The sequence below is a fragment of the Microtus oregoni genome, unplaced genomic scaffold (genome assembly GCF_018167655.1).
Source record: "Microtus oregoni isolate MIOR12 unplaced genomic scaffold, Mior012 000000F_ref0000247, whole genome shotgun sequence".
In the NCBI taxonomy this organism is placed as follows: Eukaryota; Metazoa; Chordata; class Mammalia; order Rodentia; family Cricetidae; genus Microtus; species Microtus oregoni.
Window position 1 is genome coordinate 14546081 of NW_024543059.1, and position 14836 is coordinate 14560916.

Consider the following 14836-nt stretch of genomic DNA (forward strand, 5'->3'; position numbering starts at 1 on the left):
ACTTCTGATAATACTTTGACAAATCTCAAACAACGGCTTCTCCTTTCGGAGAAACTCATGTACGTTTCTCACAAAAGTATTTCATGAAATTCATACAATTTCCAAAGAACATGATTATCTTTGGAAGTAAAGGTTCCACAGAGAACAGGAACACTGTTCTCACTTCTAACAATACATTGACAACGGCTTCTCTTTTGAGAGAAACACATGTGCGTTTCTCACAGAAGCATTTCTTGAAATCCATAGATTTTTCTAAGAAAATGATTATCTTTCCAAGTAATGGTTGCACAGAGAACAGGAACACTGTTCTCACTTCTATCAATACTTTGACATATAGCAAACCTCGTCTTCTCTTTTCAGAGAAACACATGTGCATTACTCACAGAAGCATTTCTTGAAATTCATACACTTTCCAAAGAACATGATTATGTTTCGAAATAAAGATTCTCCAGAGAACAGGAACACTGTTCTCACTTCTGACAATACTTTGACAAATCTCAAACAACGGCTTCTCCGTTCAGAAAAACACTTGTGCGTTTCTAAAAAAAAGCATTTCATGAAATCCATACACTTTCAAAGAAGATGATTCTCGTTCAAAATAAAGCGTCTGCAGTGAATAGCAAAAGTTCTCATTTGAGAAACACGTGTGTATATCACAAAAGCATTTCTTGAAATTCATACACTTTCAAAAGAACGTGATTATCTTTCACAGTAAACCTTCTACAGTGAAACGGAACACTGTACTCCAAACACTACTTTGACATATAGTAAACAACTTCTTCGATTTTCAGAGAAACACATGTGCGTTTCTCACAGAAGCATTTCTTGAAATTCATACACTTTCCAAGGAACATGATTATCATCCGAAATAAGGATTCTACAGAGAACAGGAACACTGTTCTCACTTCTGACAATACTTTGACAAATCTCAAACAAGGGCTTCTCCTTTCGGAGAAACTCATGTACGTTTCTCACAAAAGTATTTCATGAAATGCATACACTTTCAAAAGAATATGATTATCTTTCCAAGTAATGGTTCCACAGAGAACAGGAACACAGTTCTCACTCATAACACTACTTTGACATATAGCAAACAACGACTTCTCTTTTCAGAGAAACACATGTGCGTTTCTCACAAAAGCAGTTCATCAAATTCATACACTTTCCAAAGAACATGATTATCTTTCGAAATAAAGATTCTACAGAGAACAGGAACACTGTTCTCACTTCTGACAATACTTTGACAAATCTTAAACAACGGCTTGTTTTTTCGGAGAAACTAGTGTACGTTTCTCACAAAACTATTTTAAGAAATTCATACATTTTACAAGGAACATGATTATCGTTCGACGTAAAGGGTCTACAGAGAACAGGAACACTGTTCACACTTCTGACAATACTTTGACATATAGCAAACAACGTCTTATCTTTTCAGAGAAACACATGTGCGTTTCTCACAGAAGGATTACTTGAAATTCATACACTTTCCAAAGAACATGATTATCTTTCGAAATAAAAGATTCTCCAGAGAACAGGAATACTGTTCTCACTACTGACAATACTTTGACAAATCTTAAACAACGGCTTCTTTTTCGGAGAAACTAGTGTACGTTTCTCACAAAAGTATTTCAAGAAATTCATACATTTTCCAAGGAACATGATTATCGTTGTACGTAAAGGGTCTACAGAGAACAGGAACACTGTTCATAATTTTAACACTACTTTGACATATAGCAAACAACGGCTTCTCTTTTCGGAAAAACACATGTGCGTTTCTAACAAAAGTAGTTCATCAAATTCATACACTTTCCAAAGAACATGATTATCTTTCGAAGTAAAGATTCTCCAGAGACCAGGAACACTGTTCTCACTTCCGACAATGCTTTGAAAAATCTCAAATAATGGCTTCTCCTTTCAGAAAAAGACTTGTGCGTTTCTCAAAAATGCATTTCCTGAAATTCATACACTTTCAAAGAAGATGATTCTCTTTCAAAGTGTAGCGTCTGCAGTGAATATCAAAACCTCTCATTTGAGAAACACGTGTGTAACTCTCAAAAGCATTTCATGAAATTCATACACTTTCAAAAGAACGTGTTTATCTTTCACAGTAAACCTTCTACAGTGAAAAGGTACACTGTACTCACTTCTAACAATACTTTGACATATACTAAACAACGGCTTCTCTTTTCAAAGAAACACATGTGCGTTTCTCACAAAAGCATTTCATGAAATTCATACACTTTCAAAAGAACATGATTATCTTTCAAAGTAAAGGTTCTACAGAGAACAGGAACACTGTTCGCACTTCTAACAATACTTTGACATATAGCAAACAATGTCTTCTCTTTTCAGAGAAACACATGTGCGTTTCTCACAGAAGCATTTCTTGAAATCCATAGATTTTTCTAAGAAAATGATTATCTTTCCAAGTAATGGTTGCACAGAGAACAGGAACACTGTTCTCACTTCTATCAATACTTTGACATATAGCAAACAACGTCTTCTCTTTTCAGAGAAACACATGTGCGTTTCTCACAGAAGCATTTCTTGAAATTCATGCACTTTCCAAAGAACATGATTATCTTTCGAAATAAAGATTCCCCAGAGAACAGGAACACTGTTCTCACTTCTGACAATACTTTGACAAATCTTAAACAACGGCTTCTTTTTTTGGAGAAACTAGTGTACGTTTCTCACAAAACTATTTTAAGAAATTCATACATTTTCCAAGGAACATGATTATCGTTCGACGTAAAGGGTCTACAGAGAACAGGAACACTGTTCACACTTCTGACAATACTTTGACATATAGCAAACAACGTCTTATCTTTTCAGAGAAACACATGTGCGTTTCTCACAGAAGGATTACTTGAAATTCATACACTTTCCAAAGAACATGATTATCTTTCGAAATAAAAGATTCTCCAGAGAACAGGAATACTGTTCTCACTACTGACAATACTTTGACAAATCTTAAACAACGGCTTCTTTTTCGGAGAAACTAGTGTACGTTTCTCACAAAAGTATTTCAAGAAATTCATACATTTTCCAAGGAACATGATTATCGTTGGACGTAAAAGGTCTACAGAGAACAGGAACACTGTTCACACTTTTAACACTACTTTGACATATAGCAAACAACGTCTTCTCTTTTCAGAGAAACACATGTGCGTTTCTCACAGAAGCATTTCTTGAAATTCATGCACTTTCCAAAGAACATGATTATCTTTCGAAATAAAGATTCCCCAGAGAACAGGAACACTGTTCTCACTTCTGACAATACTTTGACAAATCTTAAACAACGGCTTCTTTTTTTGGAGAAACTAGTGTACGTTTCTCACAAAAGTATTTCAAGAAATTAATACATTTCCCAAGGAACATGATTATCGTTGGACGTACAGGGTCTACAGAGAACAGGAACACTGTTCACACTTTTAACACTACTTTGACATATAGCAAACAACGGCTTCTCTTTTCGGGGAAACACATGTGCGTTTCTAACAAAGGAGTTCATCAAATTCATACACTTTCCAAAGAACATGATTATCTTTCGAAGTAAAGATTCTCCAGAGACCAGGAACACTGTTCTCACTTCTGACAATGCTTTGACAAATCTCAAATAACGGCTTCTCCTTTCAGAAAAACACTTGTGCGTTTCTCAAAAATGCATTTCCTGAAATTCATACACTTTCAAAGAAGATGATTCTCTTTCAAAGTGTAGCGTCTGCAGTGAATATCAAAACTTCCCATTTGAGAAACACGTGTGTATCTCACAAAAGCATATCATGAAATTCATACACTTTCAAAAGAACGTGTTTATCTTTCACAGTAAACCTTCTACAGTGAAAAGGTACACTGTACTCACTTCTAACAATACTTTGACATATACCAAACAACGGCTTCTCTTTTCAGAGAAACACATGTGCGATTCTCACAAAAGCATTTCATGAAATTCATACACTTTCAAAAGAACATGATTATCTTTCTTTTTTTTTTCTTTTTTAAATTTATTTATTTATTAAGGATTTCTGCCTCGTCCCCACAACCGCTTCCCATTTCCCTCCCCCTCCCCCCGATCAAGTCCCCCTCCCTCATCTGCTCAAAGAGCAATCAGGGTTCCCTGACCTGTGGGAAGCCCAAGGACTGCCCACCTCTATCCAGGTCTCGTAAGGTGAGCATTCAAACTGCCTAGGCTCCCACAAAGCCAGTACGTGCAGTAGGATCAAAAACCCACTGCAATTGTTCTTGAATTCTCAGTATTCCTCATTGTCTGCTATGTTCAGCTAGTCCGGATTTATCCCATGCTTTTTCAGACCTAGGCCAGCTGGCCTTGGTGAGATCCCAATAGAACATCCCCATTGTCTTAGTGTGTGGGTGCACCCCTTGTGGTCCTGAGTTCCTTGCTCGTGCTCCGTCTCCTTCTGCTCCTGATTTGGACCTTGAGATTTCTGTCCGGTGCTCCCGTGTGGGTCTCTGTCTCTGTCTCCTTTCATCGCCTGATGAAGGTTAATATTCCTGAGGTTGCCTATGTGTTTGTCTTTGGATTCGCCTTATTTAGCTTCTCTAGGAACATGAATTATAAGCTCAATGTCCTTTATTTATGGCTAGAAACCAAATATGAGTGAGTACATCCCATGTTCCTCTTTTTGGGTCTGGCTTACCTCACTCAGGATAGTGTTTTCTATTTCCATCCATTTGTATGCAAAATTCAAGAAGTCCTTCTTTTTTACTGCTGAGTAATACTCTAATATGTATATATTCCATACTTTCTTCATCCATTCTTCCGTTCCAACTAGGTTGTTTCCAGGTTCTGGCTATTACAAACAATGCTGCCATGAACATAGTTGAGCATATACTTTTGTTGTATGATAGGGCCTCTCTTGGGTATATTCCCAAGAGTGGTATTGCTGGATCCAGGGGTAGGTTGATCCCGAATTTCCTGAGAAACCGAAACACTGCTTTCCAGAGTGGTTGCACAAGTTTGCATTCCCACCAGCAATGGGTGATTGTACCCCTTTCTCCACAACCTCTCCAGCAAAGGCTATCATTGGTGTTTTTTATTTTAGCCATTCTGACAGGTGTAAGGTGGTATCTTAAAGTTGTCTTGATTTGCATTTCCCTGATCGCTAAGGAAGTTGAGCATGACCTTAAGTGTCTTTTGGCCATTTGAACTTCTTCTGTTGAGAATTCTCTGTTCAGCTCAGTGCCCCATTTTATAATTGGGTTGATTAGCCTTTTACGGTCTAGTTTCTTGAGTTCTTTATATATTTTGGAGATCAAACCTTTGTCAGTTGCAGGGTTGGTGAAGATCTTCTCCCAGTCAGTGGGTTGTCTTTTTGTCTTAGTGACAGTGTCCTTTGCTTTACAGAAGCTTCTCAGCCTCAGGAAGTCCCATTTATTCAATGATGCCCTTAGTGTCTGTGCTGCTGGGGTTATACATAGGAAGTGGTCTCCTGTGCCCATTTGCTGTAGAGTACTTCCCACTTTCTCCTCTATCAGGTTCAGTGTGTTCGGACTGATATTGAGGTCTTTAATCCATTTGGATTTGAGTTTTGTGCATGGTGATAGATATGGATCTATTTTCATTCGTCTACAGATTGACATCCAGTTTTGCCAGCACCATTTGTTGAAGATGCTCTCTTTTTTCCATTGTATACTTTTAGCTCCTTTATCGAAGATCAGGTGTTCATAGGTTTGTGGGTTAATGTCAGGGTCTTCTATTCGATTCCATTGGTCGACTTCTCTGTTTTTATGCCAATACCAAGCTGTTTTCAATACTGTAGCTCTGTAATAGAGTTTGAAGTCAGGGATGGTAATGCCTCCAGACAATCCTTTATTGTATAAGATTGTTTTGGCTATCCTGGGTTTTTTGTTTTTCCATATAAAGTTAATTATTGTCTTCTCCAGATCTGTGAAGAATTTTGATGGGATTTTGATGGGGATTGCATTGAATCTATAGATTGCTTTTGGTAGAATTGCCATTTTTACTATGTTGATCCTCCCAATCCAAGAGCAAGGGAGGTCTTTCCATTTTCTGGTGTCTTCTTCAATTTCTTTCTTCAAAGACTTATAGTTCTTGTCAAGTAGATCTTTCACTTCCTTGGTCAGGGTTACCCCAAGGTATTTTATGCTATTTGTGGCTATCGTGAAAGGTGATGCTTCTCTGATTTCCCTCTCTGCTTCCTTATCCTTAGTGTATAGGAACACAACTGATTTTTTGGAGTTGATCTTGTATCCTGCCACATTACTAAAGCTGTTTATCAGCTGTAGGAGTTCTTTGGTAGAATTTTTGGGGTCGCTTATGTACACCATCATATCATCTGCAAATAATGAAAGCTTAACTTCTTCCTTTCCAATACGAATCCCCTTGATCTCCTTATGTTGTCTTATTGCTATTGCTAGAATTTCAAGCACTATATTGAAGAGGTATGGAGAGAGTGGACATCCTTGTCGTGTTCCTGATTTTAGTGGGATGGCTTTGAGTTTTTCTCCGTTTAATTTAATGTTAGCTGTTGGCTTGCTGTAAATAGCTTTTATTATATTTAGGTAGGACCCTTGTATCCCTATTCTCTCCAAGACCTTTATCATAAAGGGGTGTTGAATTTTGTCGAATGCTTTTTCAGCATCTAGTGAAATGATCATATGATTTTTTTCTTTCAGTTTATTTATATGCTGGATTACATTGATAGATTTTCGTATGTTGAACCAGCCCTGCATCTCTGGGATGAAGCCTACTTGATCATAATGGATAATTTTTCTTATGTGTTCTTGGATTCGGTTTGCCAGTATTTTATTGAAAATTTTTGCGTCGATGTTCATGAGTGAGATCGGTCTGTAATTCTCTTTCTTGGTTGGGTCTTTTTGTGGGTTTGGTATCAGGGTAACTGTAGCTTCATAAAAGGAATTTGGCAATGACTCTTCTGATTCTATATTGTGAAATACCTTAAGGAGTATAGGTATTAGTTCTTCTTGGAAGTTCTGGTAGAATTCTGCATTGAAACCATCTGGTCCTGGGCTTTTTTTCGAAGGGAGATTTTTGATAACCATTTCTAATTCTTCGCGAGAAACCGGTCTATTTAGATCATTCACCTGGTCTTGGTTTAGCTTTGGTATATGATACTTATTTAAAAAAATGTCCATTTCTTTTGTATTTTCCAGTTTTGTGGCATACAGGCTTTTGTAGTAAGATCTAATGATTCTCTGAATTTCCTCTGTGTCTGTGGTTATGTCCCCCTTTTCATTTCTGATCTTATTTATTTGCGTGTTCTCTCTCTGTCGTTTAATTAGTTTGGATAGGGGTTTGTCGATCTTGTTGATTTTCTCCAAGAACCAGCTTTTGGTTTCATTGATTCTTTGGACTGTTTTCTGTGTTTCTATTTTGTTGATTTCAGCCCTCAGTTTTATTATTTCCAGTCTTCTACTTCTCCTGGGCGCGTCTGCTTCTTTTTTTTCTAGAGCTTTCAGGTGTGTTTTTAAGTCCCCAATGTATGCATTCTCCGTTTTCTTTAAGTGGGCACTTAGTGCTATGAACTTTCCTCTTAGCACTGCTTTCATTGTGTCCCATAGGTTTGAGTATGTTGTCCCTTTATTTTCATTAAATTCAAGGAAGACTTTAATTTCTTTCTTGATTTCTTCCTTGACCCAGGTGTGGTTCAGTAGTTGACTGTTCAGTTTCCATGAGTTTGTCGGTTTTTTGGGGGCAGCATGGTTGTTGCCTTCTAACTTTAATCCGTGATGATCTGATAAGACACAGGTGGACACTGATATTTTTTTGTATCTGTGGAGGTTTCCTTTGTTTCCGAGTATGTGGTCAATTTTTGAGAAGGTTCCATGAGCTGCAGAGAAGAAGGTATATTCTTTCCTATTTGGGTGGAATGTTCTATAGATGTCTGTTAAGTCCATTTGCTTCATTACCTCCAATAATTCTCTTAATTCTCTATTAGGTTTCTGTCTGATTGACCTGTCCCTTGGAGAGAGAGGTGTGTTGAAGTCTCCTACTACTAGTGTGTGTGGTTTGATGTCTGCCTTGAGTTCTAGTAATATTTCTTTTACATAAGTAGGTGCTTTTATATTGGGGGCGTATATATTCAGGATTGAGACGTCCTCCTGATGAATTGTTCCTGTTATGAGTATAAAGTGACCGTCTCGGTCTCTTCTGATTGATTTTAGTTTGAAGTCAGTTTTGTTAGAAATTAGTATGGCCACACCTGCTTTTTTCTTAGGACCATTTGCTTGAAAGACCTTTTCCCAACCCTTTACTCTGAGTAGGTGCCTGTCTTTGTGGTGGAGATGTGTTTCTTGCAAACAGCAGAATGTTGGATCCTGTTTTCGTATCCAATCTTTTAGCCTGTGCCTTTTTATAGGTGAATTGAGCCCATTAATATTAAGTGATATTAATGACCAGTGGTTGTTTACTCCGGTTATTCTTATTGCTTTTGGTAGTAGAGATTGTGTGTCTCCCTTCTTTGAGATGTGCTCGTGAAGGGTCATTAGATGCCTGGGTTATTGTAGGCAGTGTTGGCAGTGTTGGATTCCTTGGGTTGCGATTTTCCTTCTATTACTTTCTGTAGTGCTGGATTTGTGGCTACGTATTGTTTAAATTTGTTCTTATCCTGGAATGTCTTGTTTTCTCCATTGATAATGAACGATAGCTTGGCTGGGTATAGTAGTTTGGGTTTGCATCCATGGTCTCTTAGCTTCTGCAGAACCTCTATCCAGGACCTTCTTGCTTTCATAGTTTCCATCGAGAAGTCAGGTGTAAGTCTGATCGGTTTACCTTTATAAGTTACTTGCCCTTTTTCTTTTGCAGCTCTTAATATTCTTTCTTTAACCTGTATATTTTGTGTTTTGATTATTATATGGCGAGGAGATGTTTTTCTTTGATCCAGTCTGTTTGGTGTTCTGTATGCTTCTTGAATATTTAAATGAATATCTTTCTTTAAGTTGGGAAAGTTTTCTTCCATAATTTTGTTGAAAATATTTTCTGGGCCTTTGAGCTGTGACTCTTCTCCTTCTTCTATTCCTATTATTCTTAGGTTTGGTTTTTTTATTGTGTCCCATAGTTCCTGAATGTTTTGTGTTGAGAATTTGTTGGCTTTGCTGTTTTCTTTGATCTGTTCGTTTATTTTCTCTATGGTGTCCTCAGCATCTGAGAGTCTTTCTTCTAGCTCTTGTATTCTATTGATTATGCTTGTTTCTGTAGACTCTGCTCGTTGGCCTAGATTTTCCATATCCAGCTGGTCCTCAGTTTGTATTTTCTTCTTTGCCTTCATTTCAGTTTTCAATTCTTGAACTGTTTCCATTACCTGCTTGATGGTTTTTTCTTGGTTTCCCAGGGTATCATGTACGTATTTACTCATTTCTTCAAACTTTTTGTTATACTTCTCATCCATTTCTATAAGGGCATTTTTTACATGTTGTTTAAGGGACTCTATTATCTTCATAAAGTCGATTTTTTCCACTTCTTCTGTGTTAGGTTGTTCAAATACTTCTGTTGTAAGATCATTGGGTTCTGATGTTTTCATGTTGTTTTTCGGATTATTGGGTGTATTCTTGCCTTGGCGCCTGCCCATTTCCTCCTATTGATCCTATCCAATGGGTCCTTTAAAAACCGGATCAGGTTTCCCTGCTGGCCAAGGGCTCCGCTTACAAAATGCCCTCACTCTCTTTCGTGGTTCCTGCTGCAGGCCAAGAACCCTCTCACCCCTCCGAAGGATCTTCAGGACAGGACCAGGCTCCCCTTGTGCCAGTGACCTGGCCAACCAAAAGCCTACCTCTTTGATTCAATTGTAGTAGGGCGAACTGCTCTCCTTATTGCACGCCTGTCCCCGCCGCTTGGGTCTGCCGCTGTGCTGGTCCCCGAAAGCCTCTTCCTGTATGTGGTGTTGCTCTGCGGCGTCTGGCCGCCACGCCGCTCCGCCTCTGCGCGTCTGGCCACCGCGCCACTCCGCCTCTCCATGATTATCTTTCGAAATAAAGGTTCCACAGAGAACAGGAACACTGTTCTCACTCATAACACTACTTTGACATATAGCAAACAACGACTTCTCTTTTCAGAGAAACACATGTGCGTTTCTCACAAAAGCAGTTCATCAAATTCATACACTTTCCAAAGAACATAATTATCTTTCGAAGTAAAGATTCTACAGAGAACAGGAACACTGTTCTCACTTCTGACAATACTTTGACAAATCTTAAATAACGGCTTCTCCTTTCAGAAAAACACTTGTGCGTTTCTCAAAAAAGCATTTCATGAAATCCATACACTTTCAAGAAGATGATTCTCTTTCAAAGTAAAGCGTCTGCAGTGAATAGCAAAATTTCTCATTGGAGAAACACGTGTGTATCTCACAAAAGCATTTCATGAAATTCATACACTTTCAAAAGAAGGTGATTATCGTTCACAGTAAACCTTCTACAGTGAAACGGAACACTGTACTCACTTCTAACATTACTTTGACATACAGCAAACAATGGCTTCTCTTTTCAAAGAAACACATGAGCGTTTCTCACAAAGTATGCCAGGAAATTCATACACTTTCAAAAGAACATGATTATCTTTCAAAGTAAAGGTTCTACAGAGAACAGGAACACTGTTCGCACTTCTAACAATACTTTGACATATAGCAAACAATGTCTTCTCTTTTCAGAGAAACACATATGCGTTTCTCACAGAAGCATTTCTTGAAATTCATACACTTTCCAAGGAAGATGATTATCATCCGAAATAAAGATTCTACAGAGAACAGGAACACTGTTCTCACTTCTGACAATACTTTGACAAATCTCAAACAACGGCTTCTCCTTTCGGAGAAACTCATGTACGTTTCTCACAAAAGCATTTCATGAAATTCATACATTTTCCAAGGAACAGGATTATCGTTGGACGTAATGGGTCTACAGAAAACAGGAACACTGTTCTCACGTCTAACAATACTTTTACAATAGCTTCTCTTTTCAGAGAAACACATGTGCGTTTCTCACAGAAGCATTTCTTGAAATTCATACACTTTCCAACGAACATGATTATCTTTCACAGTAAACCTTCTACAGTGAAAAGGAACACTGTACTCACTTCTAACACTACTTTGACATATACCAAACAACGGCTTCTCTTTTCAGAGAAACACATGTGCGTTTCTCACAAAAGCATTTCATGAAATTCATACACTTTCCAAGGAACATGATTATCATCTGAAATAAAGATAATACATTTTACAAGGAACATGATTATCTTTGGAAGTAAAGGTTCTACAGAGAACAGGAACACTGATCTCACTTGTGACTAACACTACTTTGACATATAGCAAACAACGGCTTCTCTTTTCAGAGAAACACACGTGCGTTTCTCACAAAAGCAGTTCATCAAATTCATACACTTTCCAAAGAATATGATTATCTTTCGAAGTAAAGATTCTACAGAGAACAGGAACACTGTTCTCACTTCTATCAATACTTTGACATATAGCAAACAACGGCTTCTCTTTGCAGAGAAACACATGTGCGTTTCTCACAAAGGCATTTCATGAAATCCATACACTTTCAAAGAAGATGATTCTCTTTCAAAGTAAAGCGTCTGCAGTGAATAGCAAAACTTCAAATTTGAGAAACACGTGTGTATATCACAAAAGCATTTCACGAAATTCATACACTTTCAAAAGAACGTGATTATCTTTCACAGTAAACCTTCTACAGTGAAACAGAACACTGTACTCCAAACACTACTTTGACATATAGCAAACAACGTCTTCTCTTTTTAGAGAAACAAATGTGCGTTTCTCACAGAAGGATTACTTGAAATTCATACACTTTCCAAAGAACATCATTATCTTTCGAAATAAAGATTCTCCAGAGAACAGGAATACTGTTCTCACTACTGACAATACTTTGACAAATCTTAAACAACGACTTCTTTTTCGGAGAATCTAGTGTACGTTTCTCACAAAAGTATTTCAAGAAATTCATACATTTTCCAAGGAACATGATTATCGTTGGATGTAAAGGGTCTACAGAGAACAGGAACACTGTTCACACTTTTAGCACTACGTTGACATATAGCAAACAACGGCTACTCTTTTCGGAGAAACACATGAGCGTTTCTAACAAAAGCAGTTCATCAAATTCATACACTTTCCAAAGAACATGAATATCTTTCGAAGTAAAGATTCTACAGAGAACAGGAACACTGTTCTCACTTCTGACAATACTTTGACAAATCTCAAATAACGGCTTCTCCTTTCAGAAAAACACTTGTGCGTTTCTCAAAAATGCATTTCCTGAAATTCATACACTTTCAAAGAAGATGATTTTCTTTCAAAGTGTAGCGTCTGCAGTGAATATCAAAACTTCTCATTTGAGAAACACGTGTGTATCTCACAAAAGCATTTCATGAAATTCATACACTTTCAAAAGAACGTGTTTATCTTTCACAGTAAACCTTCTACAGTGAAAAGGTACACTGTACTCACTTCTAACAATACTTTGGCATATACCAAACAACGACTTCTCTTTTCAGAGAAACACATGTGCGTTTCTCACAAAGGCATTTCATGAAATTCATACACTTTCAAAAGAACATGATTATCTTTCGAAGTAAAGGTTCCACAGAGAACAGGAACACTGTTCTCACTCATAACACTACTTTGACATATAGGAAACAACGATTCTCTTTTCAGAGAAACACATGTGCGTTTCTCACAGAAGGATTACTTGAAATTCATACACTTTCCAAGGAACATGATTATCATCCGAAATAAAGATTCTCCAGAGAACAGGAACACTGTTCTCACTTCTGACAATAGTTTGACAAATCTTAAACAACGGCTTCTTTTTTCGGAGAAACTAGTGTACGTTTCTCACAAAAGTATTTCAAGAAATTCATACATTTTCCAAGGAACATGATTATCGTTGGACGTAAAGGGTCTACAGAGAACAGGAACACTGTTCGCACTTCTAACAATACTTTGACATATAGCAAACAATGTCTTCTCTTTTCAGAGAAACACATATGCGTTTCTCACAGAAGCATTTCTTGAAATTCATACACTTTCCAAGGAACATGATTATCATCCGAAATAAAGATTCTCCAGAGAACAGGAACACTATTCTCACTTCTGACAATACTTTGACAAATCTCAAACAACGGCTTCTTCTTTCAGAAAAATACTTGTGCGTTTCTAAATGAAAGCATTTCATGAAATCCATACACTTTCAAAGAAGATGATTCTCTTTCAAAGTAAAGCGTCTGCAGTGAATAGCAAAACTTCTCATTTGAGAAACACGTGTGTATATCACAAAAGCATATCATGAAATTCATGCACTTTCAAAAGAACGTGATAATCTTTCACAGTAAACCTTCTATAGTTAAACGGAATACTGTACTCCAAACACTACTTTGACATAGAGCAAACAATGTCTTCTCTTTTCAGATAAACACATGTGCGTTTCTCACAGAAGGATTATTTGAAATTCATACACTTTCCAAAGAACATGATTATCTTTGGAAATAAAGATTCTCCAGAGAACAGGAACACTGTTCTCACTTCTGACAATACTTTGACAAATCTTAAACAACGGCTTCTTTTTTCGGAGAAACTAGTGTATGTTTCTCACAAAAGTATTTCAAGAAATTCATACATTTTCCAAGTAACATGATTATCGTTGGACGTAAAGGGTCTACAGAGAACAGGAACACTGTTCACACTTCTAACAATACTTTGACATATAGCAAACAACGTCTTCTCTTTCGAGAGAAATACATGTGCGTTTCTCACAGAAGCATTTCTTGAAAGTCATACACTTTCAAAAGAACATGATTATCTTTCACAGTAAACCTTCTACAGTGAAAAGGAACACTGTACTCACTTCTAACACTACTTTGACATATACCAAACAACGGCTTCTCTTTTCAGAGAAACACATGTGCGTTTCTCACAAAAGCATTTCATGAAATTCATACACTTTCCAAGGAACATGATTATCATCCGAAATAAAGATAATACATTTTACAAGGAACATGATTATCTTTGGAAGTAAAGGTTCTCCAGAGAACAGGAACACTGATCTCACTTGTGACTAACACTACTTTGACATATAGCAAACAACGGCTTCTCTTTTCAGAGAAACACACGTGCGTTCCTCACAAAGGCAGTTCATCAAATTCATACACTTTCCAAAGAATATGATTATCTTTTGAAGTAAAGATTCTACAGAGAACAGGAACATTGTTCTCACTTCTATCAATACTTTGACATATAGCAAACAACGGCTTCTCTTTGCATAGAAACACATGTGCGTTTCTCACAAAGGCATTTCATGAAATCCATACACTTTCAAAGAAGATGATTCTCTTTCAAAGTAAAGCGTCTGCAGTGAATAGCAAAACTTCTCATTTGAGAAACACGTGTGTATATCACAAAAGCATTTCACGAAATTCATACACTTTCAAAAGAACGTGATTATCTTTCACAGTAAACCTTCTACAGTGAAACGGAACACTGTACTCCAAACACTACTTTGACATAGAGCAAACAACGTCTTCTCTTTTCAGAGAAACACATGTGCGTTTCTCACAGAAGGATTACTTGAAATTCATACACTTTCCAAAGAACATCATTATCTTTCGAAATAAAGATTCTCCAGAGAACAGGAATACTGTTCTCACTACTGACAATACTTTGACAAATCTTAAACAACGGCTTCTTTTTCGGAGAAACTAGTGTACGTTTCTCACAAAAGTATTTCAAGAAATTCATACATTTTCCAAGGAACTTGATTATCGTTGGACGTAAAGGGTCTACAGAGAACAGGAACACTGTTCACACTTTTAACACTACTT